This window comes from Danio rerio, chromosome 4, assembly GCF_049306965.1.
Source record: "Danio rerio strain Tuebingen ecotype United States chromosome 4, GRCz12tu, whole genome shotgun sequence".
Classification (NCBI taxonomy): Eukaryota; Metazoa; Chordata; class Actinopteri; order Cypriniformes; family Danionidae; genus Danio; species Danio rerio.
Genome location: NC_133179.1, coordinates 53,038,710 through 53,058,245, shown reverse-complemented (window position 1 = coordinate 53,058,245; position 19,536 = coordinate 53,038,710). Strand labels below are relative to the sequence as shown.

The 19,536-nt window shown below is 32.9% G+C and overlaps 4 long non-coding RNA genes across 4 annotated transcripts in view; 1 reads left to right on the top strand and 3 right to left on the bottom strand.

Annotated features, from left to right (window-relative positions):
* Positions 1-19,536, bottom strand: part of LOC141381964 (uncharacterized) — a 1,176,553-nt gene that overhangs the window by 325,320 nt on the left and 831,697 nt on the right. The window lies entirely within an intron of this gene.
* Positions 4,590-8,753, bottom strand: LOC137489741 (uncharacterized). The gene is made up of 3 exons (XR_012402757.1): positions 6,988-8,753; positions 6,701-6,778; positions 4,590-5,377 (listed from the first exon to the last, which is right to left on the bottom strand). It is a non-coding gene; the product is annotated as an uncharacterized lncRNA (long non-coding RNA).
* Positions 10,209-12,229, bottom strand: LOC141381870 (uncharacterized). Its single transcript, XR_012402741.1, has 6 exons — positions 12,152-12,229; positions 11,777-11,853; positions 11,365-11,440; positions 10,951-11,028; positions 10,553-10,636; positions 10,209-10,243 (listed from the first exon to the last, which is right to left on the bottom strand). It is a non-coding gene; the product is annotated as an uncharacterized lncRNA (long non-coding RNA).
* Positions 15,696-19,198, top strand: LOC141381914 (uncharacterized). The gene is made up of 3 exons (XR_012402820.1): positions 15,696-18,209; positions 18,362-18,387; positions 18,867-19,198. It is a non-coding gene; the product is annotated as an uncharacterized lncRNA (long non-coding RNA).

Below are 19,536 nucleotides of genomic sequence, written 5' to 3'. Positions count from 1 at the left end.
GAAGATTCTGTTATTAATTCCTCTCCTTCATATTTTTTCAATCCCTTGCTGTCTAAGGAGGATGAGGAGTTCTTGCACTTTATCTAAGTTATCTTTCTTTGAGTCTGAAGATGAATGAAGTTCTCAGGGGATTAGAGTGAGATGAGGGCAAGTAATTAATAATATAATGTGCATTTGGGTAAACTCTTAAAACCCACCAGTATGTTCTATTTCTGTTTCGGTCGTATTTTAACTATTTGAAAAAAAAAACATTAAAAATATTTAAAAATGTATTTATAAAGAACTGAACCCCACAAATGCAGAGACCTTCATCATATAACCAAGCCACCAAAACTCCAAATAGATATCATTTGTTAAGCATTAACTCTACATTAATAGTAAGCAGTTTATAAACACAGCTAAATGCTCTATTGTTGACTTATAAGCATGTGTAATGTGCTCAATTTTTGTGTTTTCATACTTTGTTTATAATTCATTTTTCATTACTAAATGAAGTCTTGCATTATTTACAAACTAGTTGTCTAAGAATGGTTGGTGTTTTTTAAGATCATTAAGAATGAGTAAATGATTAAAAAACTATGTGAATGAACATTTATACATTTACTATTCAGGCATATAATCAGGGCAAAAAATAAATAAAAAATACAATCGGTTCACTCTAAGCAGAATTTATATTTTTTCGGTTCTGTTCTTGCGTTGTTTAATAGACAAAATATTCCGAAAACAGTTTTCTAGAAAAAAAAAAAAAAAAACTTTATTTAATTACAAAGTATTGCAGGGCTCTAGAGTGCTCTGTTTTTTTAATGGTGCAACTAAAAAATCTATACGAGGGGTAAGATTAAATGAATTTTCAATAAGTATCATTAAAGACATATTTATAATATGAACTTGCTTTTGGTTATTGATTGACACGCTGTTTAAAGGTGCTACACACAGCCCCACTCCTTGGTATCGAGCGCAGGCCCGGCGCTACATTTAGATGTTGTATAATATGAAATAGCAATAAAAATTATGAAAATTGTTATGAAATAGTTTTTCAGTTATGTAGCCTAATAAAAATATTTAGTACACTGCAAAGTGCAATTAATATTTAAATGTATTATATCCATTATTATTAATATTAGTAAAATTGACAAAACACAGAACTCTTTTGAACGTTTGCTTTCATTTTGACATGCTAAAGCGCACTTTTACAGTTTTGTAAAGAAACATCCCATTATGCAGCAGCAGTCAAGTTAGGACACTTAAAAATGCCTTTTGCACTTAAAGATGAACGGCCTGCGAAGTCAAGTTTACATTGTTATAAATTAAATAGATATAGCCTAATGTGTAAGTGAATTTGCTGCAGATCCACGTCTCACATGTGCTGTAGGTAGGGTAAATGATAATCTTTTTAAAAAATTTACTTTAGGCTATACTGCTATTTGCTCATGCAAAATTAAACACCAGAAAATATATCGTAGGCCTATATTAAGAGCTAAATTACAGTTAGCATCATAATTAGTTCAATTATGTGCTGTAGGCTATTGATTGACCAACACCCCCTGTATACAGTTTACACACTGCAGGTCTACAGTTCTGATGTGTATTTTAAATTACTTGTTTTAAATGTTGTTTTTAATGGCCTATTGGCAGCGTATAGCCGTTAAGCTTATAGTCTAAGCATGTCATTTTATTATTATTAACATAAATTACAAAGTAGCATCCTTATGATTTTATTTTGTTTCTGTATATTTTTATCAAATGAAAAATGCAATGAGTTATACTTTGGTTTTAATTTTATTAGAAATTTAATAGCCGTTTAGGCAACACTACTTCTACATGTCATTGGCTCTGATTGCGTTTTTTTACAGATAACCTATTTACAAAGATTTTTATTAAACAAGTGCACTACCACAAGATATTTTTGTAGGTGTAAAAATCTAAAAAGTATCATTATCATATTCTTGCCTTATTCATCTTTAATATAAATATTAAATTTAACACATTCATTCATTAAACTAGGGATGCTAACGATTACTCGATTGATTTATTGTCGGTAACCCTTTAAAACCGATAGACCTTATCGATGACCGATTAAGCATGGGCATTTAATAAGTTATGCTTTGCTCTTTGAGATGCGTCCACGATTTCACACATTACATAATCAAGTGTGCGCTACGTTACCCTATGGAGTCGTGCACTCTCTTGACTTTGCATATTGGTTATGCACATACTGGTCATTATGCTCAGATCTCGTTTATCCACTGGTGCTGCCATTAATCCGCTGGTCAAGTAATCAAAAAGTAGGCTGCATGACGTTTAATTATGGGCAGGTTATTAAGACCAAACATTGGTTGTGCAAACTGTATTACGTTCTCTAAAATTTTAAAGTGTTTTAAGCTACATTATCTTTTTATAGACTGGCATAGGCCTAAATACGCATCACGGCCAGACATTTATAGTTTATATAAAAACGAGCGTCACCGTCGCATTTGTTCACATGCTTTAAATTGATGCTTTTTGTCTCCCAAATTCATATAATAAAGAGAACGATAAAATAACATTATTAACCGTTTAACTGTAAACATTTCTGTTCAGAACGATTAAAGTTGATCTTTTTTTTCGGTTTTCGTTTCTGTTCCTGAAAAATGTCATTTGATTCTGTTTTTCGTTTCCGTTCCTTGAACCGGTTTGGAGCCCTGCATATAATACGTTTTTCTGCATGTTAAATAATGCTTTATTAACTCAACTTCATGCAGTTTTGTGATCTAATCTAAAGTGAGGAATATTGATGCTTTATAAATCCCTTATAAATGACAATTAAAGGTTCAGAATCATTCATTTATTCATTTATTTTCATTTTAGTTTTCTCTCTTTATTAATCCGGGGTCGCAACAGCGGATTGAACCACCAACTTATCTAGCACGTTTTTATGCAGCGGATGCCCTTCCAGCTGCAACCCATCCCTGGGACACATCCATACACATACACACTCAATCACGCTCAATTACTACGGACCATTTTAGGCTACCCAATTCACCTGTACCGCATGTAGGAGCACCCACACCAACACAGGGAGAACATGCAAACTTTACACAGAAATGCCAACTGACCCAGCCAGGGCTCAAACCAGCGACCTTCTTGCTGTGAGGTGACAGCACTACCTACTGTGTATCAAATAAACAATAAGTAATTGCAATCGTACCTAAACAAATACAATTACTGTAAATTTTAAACATTGCTGAATAACAGGAGTGTCGAAATACAACATCATTTGATAAAACAACAATATAATAATTTAACAATACATTATGTGTAAAGCAATTTTATATTTAGACAAGATTGCAATGATTTACTTTTCATTTGATACAGTTTCATTTGAGCATCTTTTAATAAGTAGAAATTAATAGTCATTTTTTTCCTGTATATAATGTAACTGAGCCTTATATTGTCATTTATAATGGATTTATAAAGCATGAATAGCCCTCGCTTTAGATTAGATCACAAAACTGCATGAAGTTGAGTTCATAAAGCATTTATTAACATACTAAACAGCTTATTATATGCCTAAATAATAAGAATTATCAATGTTATTTTGAATAGTTTATTAATCATTTACTTGCACATTCTGAATTATCTAAAAAAAAAACACCAACTACTTTTAAATATCTGGTTTGTTAATGATGTATTTTTCATTACTAAATTAAGTATTGCATTATTTACCAAGTATGAAAACAATCATTAAGCACATTATAATTGTGCTTATAAGTCAATAATATTTGTAATTTATATTTATAAATATAATTTATAAACTGCTTACTAATGTCTATTAATGTAGCGTTAATGCTTAACAAACGTTCAACTAACTATTTGCTAATGTTTCATAAATAATTCATTGTGTGCAGTTATTATAGTGTTACCCAACATTTATATATCTTATTAATCAGGCATATAGTAATGGTTACTCTGTCTAATAATAAATGCTTTATAAACTCAACTTCATGCAGTTTTGTGAGCTAATGTAAAGTGAGGACTATTCATGCTTTATAAATCCCTTATAAATGACAATTAAAATCTCAGCTATATTCTACACAGAAAAAAAGAAATAAATTAAAAGGGGGAGTGATTTATAGCTTTATATATATATATATATATATATATATATATATATATATATATATATATATATATATATATATATATATATATATATATATATATATATATATATATATATATATATATATATATGGTGAAGCAGTGGCGCGGTAGGTAGTGCTGTCGCCTCACAGCAAGAAGGTCACTGGTTTGAACCTTGGTTCAGTTGGCATTTCTGTGAGAAGTTTGCATGTTCTCCCTGCATTCGTGTGGGTTTCCTCCGGGTGCAAAGGCACAGTCCAAAGACATGCTACAGGTGAATTGGGAAGGCTAAATTGTCCCTAGTGTATGAGTGTGACAGGCCCATATGATAGGCTGGCCGGAAGGTGTAAAAAAGTCGTTATCATATGGACAAGTCTAAAACTGAAGGACTTGTTCCAAAAAGAGCCGACCCCGCAATCATATGGGACTAAGGCCAAAGAAGATATATATATATATATATATTTTTTCATTCATTTCAAGATACACAAATGAAACTATCTAATGAAAAGTAAATCTTTGCAATCTTATCAAAATATAAAATTACTGTACAGTGCAAACATCACAGAAACACTGAAATGAATATTGTCATGTTGTTAATTGTTGTTTTGAAATGATGTTGTATTTTTATTTTGCAATGTTTAAACTTTACAGAATTTTTTTAATAAGATTGCAAAGATTTATTGTTCATTAGATACTGAGCCTTAAATTGTCATTTATAAGGGATTTATCAACTATAAACAGTCCTTAGGTCACAAAACTGCATGAAGTTGTGTTATTATAGCATTTACTAACACACATGGTTACAATTACTATATGCCTGAATATAACATGTATAAATGTTCATTTGAATAGTTTATTAATCATTTAATAACTCATTCTGAATTATCTTAAAAACCACCAACTACTCTTATATACAAATAGTTTGTAAATAATGCAATACATAATATAGTAATGAAAAATGAATCAGTAACAAAGCATGAAAATACAATTAAGTCAAGTCAAGAATACAGCGTTTGAAGCTGTATTTATAAACTGCTTCCTAAAGTCTATTAATGTAGAGTTAGTGCTAAACTAATGATGTATAGTGTATACTTACTATAAAAGTGTTATTCAGATTTTTTATCTAAAGAGCCGAGATTCAGTTTTTAATATAAACAATCCAAAGCTGACCAATCTCTGGTTTTTAGAGCCCATGGTTCAGCTTTCACCACAGCATGTTCTTCCTGTTTGCTCCAGGATCTTCTCTTTATGGGACCTATGGGTGGTTAAAATATAAAAAAGTGGTTTTAGTTGCATAAATGTTCAGTCATTTTTACAACATGTGCTGTTATGTTAGTTTAATATTGTGATAGAAATTGCTAGAAAAATATGTCTTGCCTATTATTAAAAATACTTAAGATGGAGATGGATTAAAAAATACTTCCTATTAACTTCAAATCTGGTTAATGGGGTTACACTTTATTCCATAGTCCAGTTTAGACATTCTTCTAACTATGCGTAACTCTGCAACTACGTTAATTATCTCACCGTAAAGTATTATGTATTAGAGTATTTGCATACTGTTAGAATGTTCAATAAGACTAACGCTCATCTGATTATCAGTAGAGTATTAGCAGACTGTTAGCTCAAGTTTAGCTCAAAACACTACACTGTAACACATATCTGTTCATTACCAGTTCCTGTATTTTGTGATTTACAAGTGGGGTTTTTTTTGTGTGTGGTGGTGAATTGCATTATGGGATGTTGATCTCTGCTCTGTGAACTTTTGATGTTGAAAATTCAACTCTACAGTTTAACAAAGTGACTTTTACTGACATTTTAGTAGTTTGAAATAATATAATGTATAAGAAATAATATATAGAGATAAATAATTCTTTAGAATAACAGAAAATGTACCGTCAGTTTATTACAAGGTTTCTGTAGCATAATATACAACAACAACCCAAACAAAAAGTCACTTTTTTTTACTTTTTAAGATTAAAAGTTGTTGGAAGAAAGATCAAGATCCCATAATGCAATTCAAGAGCAGAAACAAACAGATTTCATAAAAACAAATTATGAAAAACTGCTAATTTAATTATTATTACTTATTTTTATTAATTTTAGAGTGTAGAGTATTAGCTGACAGTTAAGGTTACCTCAATAAAACTGACTCTCATTGGTCTCAGTAAATAGTACAGCAGACTGTTAGGTTACGCTCAAAATTTGTACAATATGACTAACTCTTTATAAATTTAGTAGAGCATTAGCAGTGTTGATTCTAACAGACAGTCTAATGGCTGTTAGTTGACAAGTAGTTGCAGTTACTTGTAGTTAGTAGTAGTAGTAGTAGTAGTAGTAGTAAAGTAAATTATCAAAATAAAGTGTAACCAGATATGCAATTAGTATATTTTTCCAAAGTATTTAGCAATATTGTTTAACTAACATGAAATGAGACATCAAGTGCAACTGTACTGAAATCATCATAGAAGTAATGTGCTTCTGTCCTGTTTTAACCTACATGTTATGTAAATGAGCTTGTGCATTTGGACTTGTACAATAACACAAGTCAGTCACAAATTAACTTTAATGATCATACCTCTCTTTTTTGTGAATGCTGGGTCTGCTTCACTATCTTCACAGACACTGTACCATGGTGATGATACTTGAGGGGACTCTGAAAGTAAAAATCAAGTCTGAGAGTTGACTTCTCTGCATAAAGCTTACCAAAATATTTATTTGATTTTGTGTTGTTCTTTTTAATGGGTAAAAGCGTGTGATGGTAGCTTAAAAATAGTTTTCAAACATAGCACATACATATCATGATAAAAATAAACATTCTGAAAAAAGAAAAAATCTGATCAGAAAAATAAATAATATTTTTACCTTTTAGACTGGACTTCACCTCCTCCAAAATCACAATCCACTGTAACTTTCTCTGAATGTAAAAACCCACACAAAAATATATCATTTAAAACAATATGATAAATATGTTTGCAAATACAAATGTGTATATAACATCCAGAAAATCTTGCACTGTATTACATGTTTGTGTGTAAACCCACGATTTGATCAAGATTCCACCCTTTAAAATCTTCTGAGCATCTGTTTTCAAGTCCCAGAAAAACTGAGTTGTGGGAACAGAGCAGTTCTCTTCTGCAGTCATACAGTCATAACACACACATAAATATGAAGAGTTTGGTTGCAAAATGCGATAAACGGCATTTTTTGACATTTGGATTTTATTATTGGAAATCACTGTTCAGATGTACCTTAATCTATGTGTGAATTGCTGCCATTAATAACATTTAAGAATGCACATTTTAGGCCAAGTACAAAACGTATTTTTTTTCACAAAACGCAATATCCGTCAGACCAGTTTCTTTACAAAGTGCGATATAACAGTTAAGAGAGCGTTCAGGATGCGGCGCGAGCTCAGCATCCCCTGGGAAGAGAGTCATCGCCGGTGAAGTGCTCAGAGTTTGCTCATTGATTTAGCGATAGAAGATGAAGTCTTCAACTTCACAAAAAATTATAAAAAGGCCACAAAAATGGACCAGAATAAGATACTTCTGCGTCAACAATACACAAATGCAGCAGGGAACGAGTCTCCGCTGATGTCAAGAGAAGGCCTAGGAGCGCCTTTTTTCCTACTCCCCATCACAAGATACCTGTCTGCAAGTGTCCTTTATAAGTTTATTTTTTAAATAATTTCTTACATGTAGCTGAGTAGCCTATCTGAAGATTTATTTATGCGGTTGCACCTATTATTTAAAATTAATTCTTGTTGTTGTTGATTTATTACAAAGGAACTTAAAGGGCACATGTTGTTATGGAGAAAACGGTTTAGCTTTTTCACAACCAAATAAATAAGCTATTATTATTATTACAGTGAAATAATTCATTAAATATGACATAGCGAGGCAAGTTTGTGTCACGGACTCAGCTCCGCCCGCTCTAATCATACAGGTTTGGTTTTCTGCAGCGGTGTGGAAGGAGCCGCCCTCCACTCTTTCTGTACCAAGCTAAAGGTCATTTATCTAACTAACTTAATCTTACTTATCAAACAAAACATTGATTCACTAGCTTTTGGTAATGGTATTAATGTAGTATAATATAGCCTAAGGTGGATGTAGCGTTTTGCAAAAAAAAAAAAATAAAGTTATGTTATGTTATGTTGTGTACATTCTGGCCAAATCTAACTTAGAATCTTATTATTATTAATCAATCTTTGCATATATTATTCCATGTTTGACAATGTGGGTTGGATTAATATGTAGCATTTTGGCATGTTTTTTTTACTTAATTATAGACATAAAATTAAATAAAAAATATCCTGGATTTGAAAATATTGTGTTCCTGGCCTTCACTGAGCTCAAGTTATAGTTTAATGTACAGAAATTGTGAATGAACTTGACTGTTGATGTCCTGAAAAATAATGTCAAAATTACCAACATTTTTTTAAATGGATATATCTCGTTCTGCAATGAAACTCTTTATATACAGTTGAAGTCAGAATTATTAGCCCCCCTGAATTATTAGACAGCTTGTTTATTATTTCCCCAATTTCTGTTTAACGGAGAGAAGATTTTTTTCAACACATTTCTAAACATAATAGTTTTAATAACTATTTCTAATAATCATTTCTAATAATGGACTTATTTTCTCTTTGCCATGACGACAGTAAATAATATTAGACATTAATATTATTAGATATAGATATTCTTTAAGACACTTCTGTACAGCTTAAAGTGAAATTTAAAGGCTTCACTAGGGTAGTTAGGTTAACTAGGCAGGTTAGGGTAATTAGTCAAGTTATTGTATAACGATGGTTTGTTCTGTAGATTATCGAGAAAAAAATATAGCTTAAAGAGGCTAATAATTTTGTCCCTTAAATGGTGTTTAAAAAAATGTAAACTGTTTTTATTCTAGTCAAAATAAAACAAATAAGACTTTCTCCAGAAGAAAAAATATTATCAGACACACTGTGAAAATTTCCTTGCTCTGTTAAACATCGTTTAGGAAATATTTAAAAAAGAAGAGAAAAATTCCAAGGGGTCTAATAATTCTGACTTCAACTGTATATATATATATATATATATATATATATATATATATATATATATATATATATATATATATATATATAGTTTAATGTACAGATATATATGAAAGTATATACAGTTGAAGTCAGCCCACCTTTTTAAAACTTTTTTACAAATATTTCCCAAATGATGTGTAACAGAGCAGGGAATTTTTTCATAGTATGTCTGATAATATTTTTTTCTTCTGGAGAAAGTCTTATTTGTTTTATTTCAGCTAGAATAAAAGCAATTTTAATTTTTTATGAACCATTTTAAGGTCAATATTATTATCCCTCCAATAACTTGCCTAGTTACCCTAATTAATTTAGTGAAGCCTTTAAATGTCACTTTAAGCTGAATAGAAGTGTCTTGAAAAATATCTAGTCAAATAATATTTACTGTCATCATGGCAAAGAGAAAATAAATCAGTTATTAGAGATGAGTTATTAACACTGTTATGATTAGAAATGTGTTTAAAAAATATGCTTTCCATTAAACAGAAATTTAGTACAAGAAATAAACAAGGGGGCTAATAATTCTGACTTCAACTGTATATAATTAAAAATATATATTTATATATAATTTTATAAATATTTTATATAAAATTATTTTATATATTTTTATATATAATTTTTAATTTTTATTTTGAAATATATAATTTAGACAGTAGTACTCAAGGGTCCAGGGGTCTGTTCTTCGGACCTCGCTAAAATAATCTAAGAATATATTACAGATCCTGGATCTTTTAATCTTGATAACTCATCTTAGGCTAATTTGGTTCTTCAAAAAAGTTTGCGAATCAGATTAAACTGATCTGAGAGGTGTTGTGACTGTGTGTCGTGACAGATCTATCGATCCTCAAAATCATTATCAGCAATGCAACGATTGGCTGACGGCACAGCAGCGTGATGACATCTGATTAATGGACAGTTATCAAAATTACATGAAATCCGTAGTAAACGGTTCGTTAAATCTGATATGCAATAACAGAGTTATGAGTCACTAGCTGGAGCAGAGCAGTTTTCTTCCCCTGTCATATGGTCATCCTTCAATATAAGCTGTATATAAAAAAAAAATATATTAGTTAGACAGCAGTACTCAAGGGTCGCGGTCCCCACTATGTCAGACCTTACTGTGTGTGTATTGAGGACTAAGTGTCTTTCACAGCTTCTCTAACATGCCTCTGGTCCCCACAATGTTCACCAATTAGGACACACACTCTGTTTCATTTCTATATTTTGATTAAGTTAAATAATTACAATTAAATACACCACTACTACAACAACCACTACTATTACTACTACAACTAATAATATTAATAATAATAATAATAATAATAATTGTTATTATTATTATTATAAACACACCTCATCAGAGTTGTGGGTCTCCTACTGGAGCAGAGCAGTTCTCTTCCTCTGTCATATGGTCATCCTTCCATCCTTCAATAAAAGCTGAATAAAAATATATATATATATATATATATTAGTTAGACAGCAGTACTTAAGGGTCCCGGTCCCCACTACGTCAGACCTTACTGTGTGTGTGTTCAGGACTAAGTGTGTTTCACAGTTTCTCTAACATGCCTCTGGTCCCCACAATGTTACACTAGTGCATACATTCATACATTAGGACACACACTCTGTTTCATTTCTATATTTTGATTAAGTTAAATAATTACAATTAAATGCACTACTACTACTACAACAACAACTATTACTACTACTACTACTACTAATAAAAATAATAACAACAACATTAAACACACCTCATCAGAGAGTTGTGGGTCACGTACTGGAGCAGAGCAGTTCTCTTCCTCTGTCATATGGTCATCCTTCAATCAAAGCTGAATAAAAAAAATAAAAAAATATATATTAGTTAGACAGCAGTACTCAAGGGTCGCGGTCCCCACTATGTCAGACCTTACTGTGTGTGTATTCAGGACTAAGTGTCTTTCACAGCTTCTCTAACATGCCTCTGGTCCCCACAATGTCAGTGCATATGTTCACAAATTAGGACACACACTCTGTTTCATTTCTATATTTTGATTAAGTTAAATAATTACAATTAAATACACCACTACTACAACAACAACTACTATCACTACTACAACTAATAATAATAATTATAATAATAATAATAATAATAAAAATAATTGTTATTATTATTATTATAAACACACCTCATCAGAGTTGTGAGTCACGTGCTGGAGCAGAGCAGTTCTCTTCCTCTGTCATATGGTCATCCTTCAATATAAGCTGAAAATAAAAAAAATATATATTAGTTAGACAGCAGTACTCAAGGGTCGCGGTCCCCACTATGTCAGACCGTACTGTGTGTGTATTCAGGACTAAGTGTGTTTTACAGCTTCTCTAACATGCCTCTGGTCCCCACAATGTCAGTGCATATGTTCACCAATTAGGACACACACTCTGTTTAATTTCTATATTTTGATTAAGTTAAATAATTACAATTAAATACACCACTACTACAACAACAACTACTACTACTACTACTACAACAACTAGTAATAATAATAATAATAATAATAATAATAATAACAACAACAACAACAACAATATTAATAAACACACCTCATCAGAGAGTTGTGGGTCTCGTACTGGAGCAGAGCTGTTCTCTCCTTCTGTCATATGGTCATACTTCAGCAAACCTGAATATAAAAATATATATAGTTAGACAGCAGTACTCAAGGGTTCCAGTCCCCACTATGTCAGACCGTACTGTGTGTGTGTTCAGGACTAAGTGTGTTTCACAGCTTCTCTAACATGCCTCTGGTCCCCACAATGTTACACTAGTGCATATGTTCATACATTAGGACACACACTCTGTTTCATTTCTAGATTTTGATTAAGTTAAATAATTACAATTAAATGCACTACTACTACAACAACAACTACTACTACTACTATTACTAATAATAATAATAACAACAACAATAATAAACACACCTCATCAGAGTTGTGAGTCTCGTACTGGAGCAGAGCAGTTCTCTTCCTCTGTCATATGGTCAACTTTCAATATAAGCTGAATATAAAAAAAATTATATTAGTTAGACAGCAGTACTCAAGGGTTCCGGTCCCCACTATGTCAGACCGTACTGTGTGTGTATTCAGGACTAAGTGTGTTTCCCAGCTTCTCTAACATGCCTCTGGTCCCCACAATGTTACACTATTGCATACATTCACCAATTAGGACACACACTCTGTTTCATTTCTATATTTTGATTAAGTTAAATAATTATAATTAAATGCACTACTACTACAACAACAACAACTATTACTACTTCTACTACTACTACTAATAATAATTATTATTATTATTAAATTTAAACACACCTCATCAGAGGGTTGTGGGTCTCCTACTGGAGCAGAGCAGTTCTCTTCTTCTCGTCATATGATCATACTTCAATGAAAGCTGAATATAAAAAACAAAAAATAATAATTAGACAGTAGTACTCAGGGCTCCTGGTCCCCACTATGTCAGACCGTACTGTGTGTGTATTCAGGACTAAGTGTGTTTCACAGCTTCTCTAACATGCCTCTGGTCCCCACAATGTTACACTATTGCATATGTTCATAAATTAGGACACACACTAAGTTAAATAATTACAATTAAATGCACTACTACAGCAACAACATCTACTACTACTACTACTACTACTAATAATAATAATACTAATACTAATAAACATACCTCATCAGAGAGTTGTCGGAGCAGTTCTCTTCTGCAGTCATATGGGCATCCTTCAATGAAAGCTATTTAAAAACAGCTTTGTTATATAAGTCATGTCATGACTATAAAGCTTTCATGACAGTCTTATGAACCCCCCTTTAAAGTAAAGCATTACCCAATTAATTAAACTTTTTTACCCATTAAGACAAGAAGAAGATATTAAGAGATTGATTTCATTATCTCTTATGGATGATGCAAACTCTATATTTTTTAACAGATTTACCCTTTATCTATATTAACATTAAAAAACTCTTAGCTTTGCTGAATGTATTAAGGATTAAAGTATTAAGTGATCAAAATGTCAAACCTTTCTCCAAGGCCAATCACATGCGCCATAGTCAAATGTTATTTCCTCTCCAAAGAAAATATCCCTGATTGCAAAATGGCACAAATGAGGTTTTCTCTGAACAACGATCTTATTGACAGTGCAGTTAGGGTGCAGATGGTCATCATTCACCAGCCGGCCGAGGGTCTCGTCCTCATGATCGGCATCAATGCTGCAAAACTAAGAGAAAAGAGCAAGCAACATTTTAATTATGCCCTCTCATAGCAATAAAAAGCTAAACTATGGCATGAATACAAACAGAATGAATATAATATATACATGTACATTTGAATGGGGAAAACACTTAACCACCTGTTCTTGTTTTACCATATAAAGTCAAACATAAAGACAGTATTTTTATTATTATCTCATCTATGCTTTGCTTCCACAAGCTCTATCATTTGTACTCAACCACAAAACTTCCTTTAATAAATGTGGACAACGCAAACTCTGACCTAAAAGTTTTAATGAAACGTGTAGGGTTAAAAAACTACAAAAACCTCACATTAGCATCCTCTCTGTGTGTGAATTATAAATACAGTAAACCTTTTGAAGTGGATCAGAACCTTTCAACAATGTTGTTCTAATACTATTGAACACCTGTTCTTCTTTCTTAGGACAGTTTTAAAGAACTTTTTTTCCACTTCAATTGTTTACAGGTCACACTTTACAATCAGGTTTTATTAGTTAATGTACTTACTAACATGACCTAGTAATGAACAATGCATGTACAGCATTTATTAATCAGTTTAACATTTACTAATTACTAATGCATTATTCAAATCTAAATTCATGCTTGTACCAGTAATAATGCATTGCAATAATTAATGCATTGTGCGTGTTCAACTAGTAATGAACAACTTTTTTTTCATCAACTAAAGTTAACAAACATGAACAAATACTGTAATAAAGTATTATTTATTGTTCATGTTAGTAAATGCATTAACCAGCATTAACTAATTTAACCTTATTGTAAAAGGCTACCAGTTGACAGCAAATAAATAAATAAAACACACACAGTGATCATTTATGTACTTTTATATATGTTTTACACTAAGTTGGAGTTTATTATAATTATTTATCTAAAATAAAACGTTTCTACACGTCATAGAACAATAAATTAAGTACATTTCTAGGACCAGATAGCCCCACATTTTAATTATAACCTCTATGTTACTACATTAACGTATAAATAGTATATAATAGTGTTATTTCAGGATTAACGTTAAATGTTTAAAGCAATTAACCATTTAAAAAGTACGATACAAGAACTATGAAAACATACCTTAGTAACCTTCTATATATTCGGTTTCCAGTGAATGGGTCTTGTCAGTGGAGCTGGTGATGTGTTTCTCCGCATCTTTTAATGGTTTTATCCTCCGTCGATCCATTTAGCCGCCCGGTGATTGGTGACTGTCTGACCGCGGCTCATGCACTCCACCCCGGCCTCTGACTCACGTAGCACCGGGCAGTTAGCACGTTAGCACATTAGCGCGAGTAACTTTTACTCGTGTAAACAAGTTAAATTACATACCGAACTGTAGTTTGTGTCTTATCAGTGTTATATTAATACGTAATTTGAAACAACCTCGATTAAAACACCCAGGAAATTCGTTAAAACATTTAATTAACTATACCTGATAACTGTCAAAATATGCAACATAAGTATTTGTCATATAACCTATTTTATTACATTATGATGGTGAAAAACATTCTAACTTACCCAAAAATTCGAATAATTTGATGATAGATCTTAATTAAGTTTATTAAAGTCGGAATTATTTATGAGATTGCGCATGTGCAGTAGGCAGAGTGTGTGAATAGCGCCAAGTGTGTGTCAGGGTGCAGTACCGCCATCCGACTACAGGACCGCTATAGAGCAGTGCGCCGACACACACTTACACACTCAATTCAGGTAAATGGTCAAGGTGGGGATCAGTGAAAAAAACTGCACTAGGCATATCAGCAACGCCCCCTGAGTCTTTTAAAGGCAAAACATAGTGGGGACCGGGCCATCGGTCCCCACTATGTTTTTGGTCCCCACTTTGTGAGTGTGCTATCATGCTGAGGTCCCCACCATGTAATAAAAACAAACACACACAAACACACACACTCCTCCTCAGAGGACGCAACATACAAACACACACACACATTACGCTCCTCCTCAGACGACACAACACACACATTAGTCTTCTCATCAGAGGTCCGTAAACAAAGCACCATGCGCCCCGTTTTCAACGTGGCTTTACATGCGATATGAGAATATAGCGAGTTAACCTGATACAGTACACGCGGTTACTAGTAACAAATCACAACTAAATACATTTGCAAGCTAGAGTAAACGAGGCAACAACTTTAATCGCACATACTTACACTTGTGAAATAGAGGAAGAAACCGAACAATCCATGTTCTGACATAGTCCATCAGTACTCTTTACTGATCCTTCCTTTAACAAACGGCTGATAAAGTCTACTTTGTAAGCATGTAGTTTCCAGGATTACTTAAACTGCTCAAGGCTGGGCTAATGCTGAGGTTTCATCTTTGGGTAGAGACTCAATAATATCCATCTGCATGGTGTGATGTCACATTCGACTGGCGTGTGTGTGGCTTATTTTCTGTGTTAGTGGGTGAGGCCCATAGACTGTAAAATATATGGACGTAGTATCCGTGACGTCACCCATAGGTTTCTGAAGAGCGCAAAAGAAGCCACAAGTAGGCGCGGCCAACCGTCGCCATTTTGGTCACGCGTCATCACACCCACGGCGGGATACCAAACAAGGGCAAAGAGGCGGAGAGTGAGCGGAGCTACAGACACCTGCTAGCATTTAGCTTGGACCTGGTTCAGACACACTTTACTTTGGGAGAAATGCTTAATACTTTATCACTTGTGAGTCGTTTGTATTCTGACCACTTGTGCTTGGTTGTATACTATATCAATAAAGTGTTTAGACTTTTAAAAACACTGCTGTAATACATTGAGCCACTAAACATTGTTCTTATGACGTTTTTCAACAGGAGGAAAACGCGAATTACTTCCAAACACTTCAGATATAGTCTGTGTTAGTTACTGTAAGACTATTGATGAAATCCAGCATAACACTGTATGACAACGCTTCAGATGACTGTTCTAGAGCCTACAGCTAATCAATCTGTCAGATTCTGGAGTGCATTACAGCTCTAAATATAAAAATAAACGATAAATGATCTTAAATAAAACAAATACATGTACAGAGATGGTATATAAGTATATAACTTTACTCACATGGGAAACGGAGGCCACGTGAATGGTTTGTGAGCACAATTTAGTTCACTCAGCATGCCATGCCATCTAATAATTGTGGGAAACAAGTCCAAAAGGCAGTTGACTGTGTAAAGCCACATAAAACAACACAGAAATACGATAAATATGTCGAGTTCAGTGGCTAATCTGCAGGATTCAGCTGAAGTGACGCAACGGCGACCAGCGAGACCTAACTGTCACTCAAGTGGCCACTCCCTTAATTATGCAAACTTAATATAACTTAATATAAAGGAAACGGATGAGTTATAAAAAAATTCACCCCCCTCACAGTTGTCATGAAGGGTAATATTACCTGTATCAACCAAAATCTTTTTTTGTACCAGGCTGTAAAACACCTTTTTTTCTGCTGTAAAGTTGGCCATTCTAACAGTGGGCAAACAGTTCTAACAGTTTAGGAGCCAGGAGCGGCCAAGACTAGCGGAATTTCGGATGAATTGCAGTTTAAGTTACTTCCGTATTGGCTTCCTGAGGGAGAGCGGGAGGTTGCCGCATGGTGAGGCCGCAGGTTTCAAATCTCCGGTGTTTGCGTACGCAACTACTTTCATAGATACGACATCACGAAACACCTAATGACTCGTTATCAAGACAACTCATTTGAAGCACTATGAGTCGACTCTTTTATAGATGAATCAACAGTTTTAAACACTGTACACTTACAGATTTAAGCCTTAGCTGCATATTTCACTTCACTTAGAGCTGTGTTACACACTACATGGAAGGGCATTTTCAAAAACCCACAATATGGGCTCTTTAACAAAATTAATACGCTATTTAAATAAAATGCGCAATAAAATAGAAATCAAATAGTGAAATAGAATAAACTGTAGAACTATTATGGTTATAAACTATATAAATACACACACATGTGAGGGTCCATCTATTAGTCCCATGACGGAACTAACAGCATAGGTGAAGGTTAAATGCATGTAAACCTTTTAGCACATGTGAAAAGAAATATTTTTGTTTGTTATATTTTATTTTAATTTGTTTCTAGCTCTGAATTTTTCCTTGACTCCAATTTATAATAATTTTAGATTTAGATTCATCTAATTCAAGCTGATTACCTTATAGGTCGTGATTAGGTCTAATTTAGATTGATTAACCTAATAAATCCTTATATTCAATTAATGTTTCATCGTTTACTCTAAGTCGCTTAGAGTCAGTATGGCTAGCCAGTTTCATCTGCTCACGGACACATCTTCGCCAGTTCCGATTCTTAGCAGATAAGCTAATTTCCTTTAAGTAATAATAGGCCGCCCCATGCTTGCACATACTTAAAGAAAGTTTGATTTAGCCCCTAGATTATATCATACCCCTAGATTATATCATCAGTGATTGTCAGAAATCAACAAGTCTCTAATGCTGTGCCCATGCTCCATCCATTAAGCCTGAATGGATGAATAATCCTGGTCGTAGACTGCGGAAACATCAGCCTAAACAATCTACTAGATTTAAATGATTTCAGGAGATATTAGAGTTAAACAAGAATTTTACATTTATTTGTCAGGAAAAGATTTTCCATTGCAGTTGTAACCCTCGATACACAAATGTATTATAAGCTTTTAATCAATGGACCAGATGCTCAGAAGTCTAAATTCCTCCAAAGAGAGAGAAGATACAACAACAGTGAAGGACTCGGACACAGAGGTAAGAATAATAAAAGATTGTATTGTAAAATGTTCACAGAAATATAAAAAAATAAATAAATAAAAATAAATAAAACAAACTAGGTTTTTTCTCTTATCTAATGACCTCAATCCTATTTACACTCTCTAAATAATACTTCTCTTTCTCCACAGGGTTTTATGGCTATATCACTAATAAGGTAAGTTAATATTATGTTATTTTTCTGTTTTTCTATTGCTAAAGGCTAATATTATATTTTGGTTACTATTATAACAATAATATAATACTAATATACTAATAACAATACTATAGTAAAGGTTTGAAAGTGTAAGTTAATAATACAATATTAAAATTGTATTATTATTTAACATATAATCAAGATTTCCCTTCTTAAACCAATTAACTTCTCTCTATAAAGCTTCAAAAGTTCCAACGAATGAACACTCTAAAGAACAATGTACAAATAAAATAAAAATGAAAATAAAACATTCACTTAAAACATTTCAAAATGTTCCAAAAGTCCAGTTAAGGTGATAAACTTTCAAAAAGATTCTTTTGCAAAACAACTAGGTTGCAAATTCAATTCCAGAGATCCAGGATGTTGCACTTGTGAGTGTGTTGTAAATTTACACTCCTACCATGACGCTGAATAGGTTTCACTTTGTATCTTTTCAACAGGTGTATTCAAAGAATCCACTTAATGGGAGGCTCGCCAGTCCAACTCCACAATTAGACACGCACCGATGGAAGTTGAGACAATCCAAATCCAGAAGAGAGTTCAAACTTCAATTGATTCGAATCCAGAGCAGATCACATCCAGCAACTGACGTCAATAGAACATCTCACCGATGAAAAACCAGAAGATGCACAAACGAACAAAACCAAGGAAAAGAAAAAAAAAAAACCTGGCCTTGAAAACACAAGGCCAAAGAAACCATTAGCATTTTACAGTGTATGCATTATCTCAGCTTAACACATTTCTAAATAAACAGCAACAGTAAATAACCATGGATATGCTTCTCTCTGCTGAATTTCTGTGTTTTTCCTATTTCTTTCTCCTATTTGGCATTTTCTTTTTACAAATGACAGCATTTTACTTAAACTCTCTCACTTAAACTTTACACAATCACTTGTATAATACTGTGTATAATACTGTGTTTTTACTAGACCAAACAAATGGTTAATTAATGAAACACATTTTTGACACTAGTTTAAATCATGTTATAATAAAAACAATAATAAATAATAAAACACGAACTCACCAAGGAAATTATTCAAAATCAAAGCGAAAAAAATAGGAAAACTCCAGGTGGCACTCGTGTGCAGATTTCACTCTCAGAGACAAATC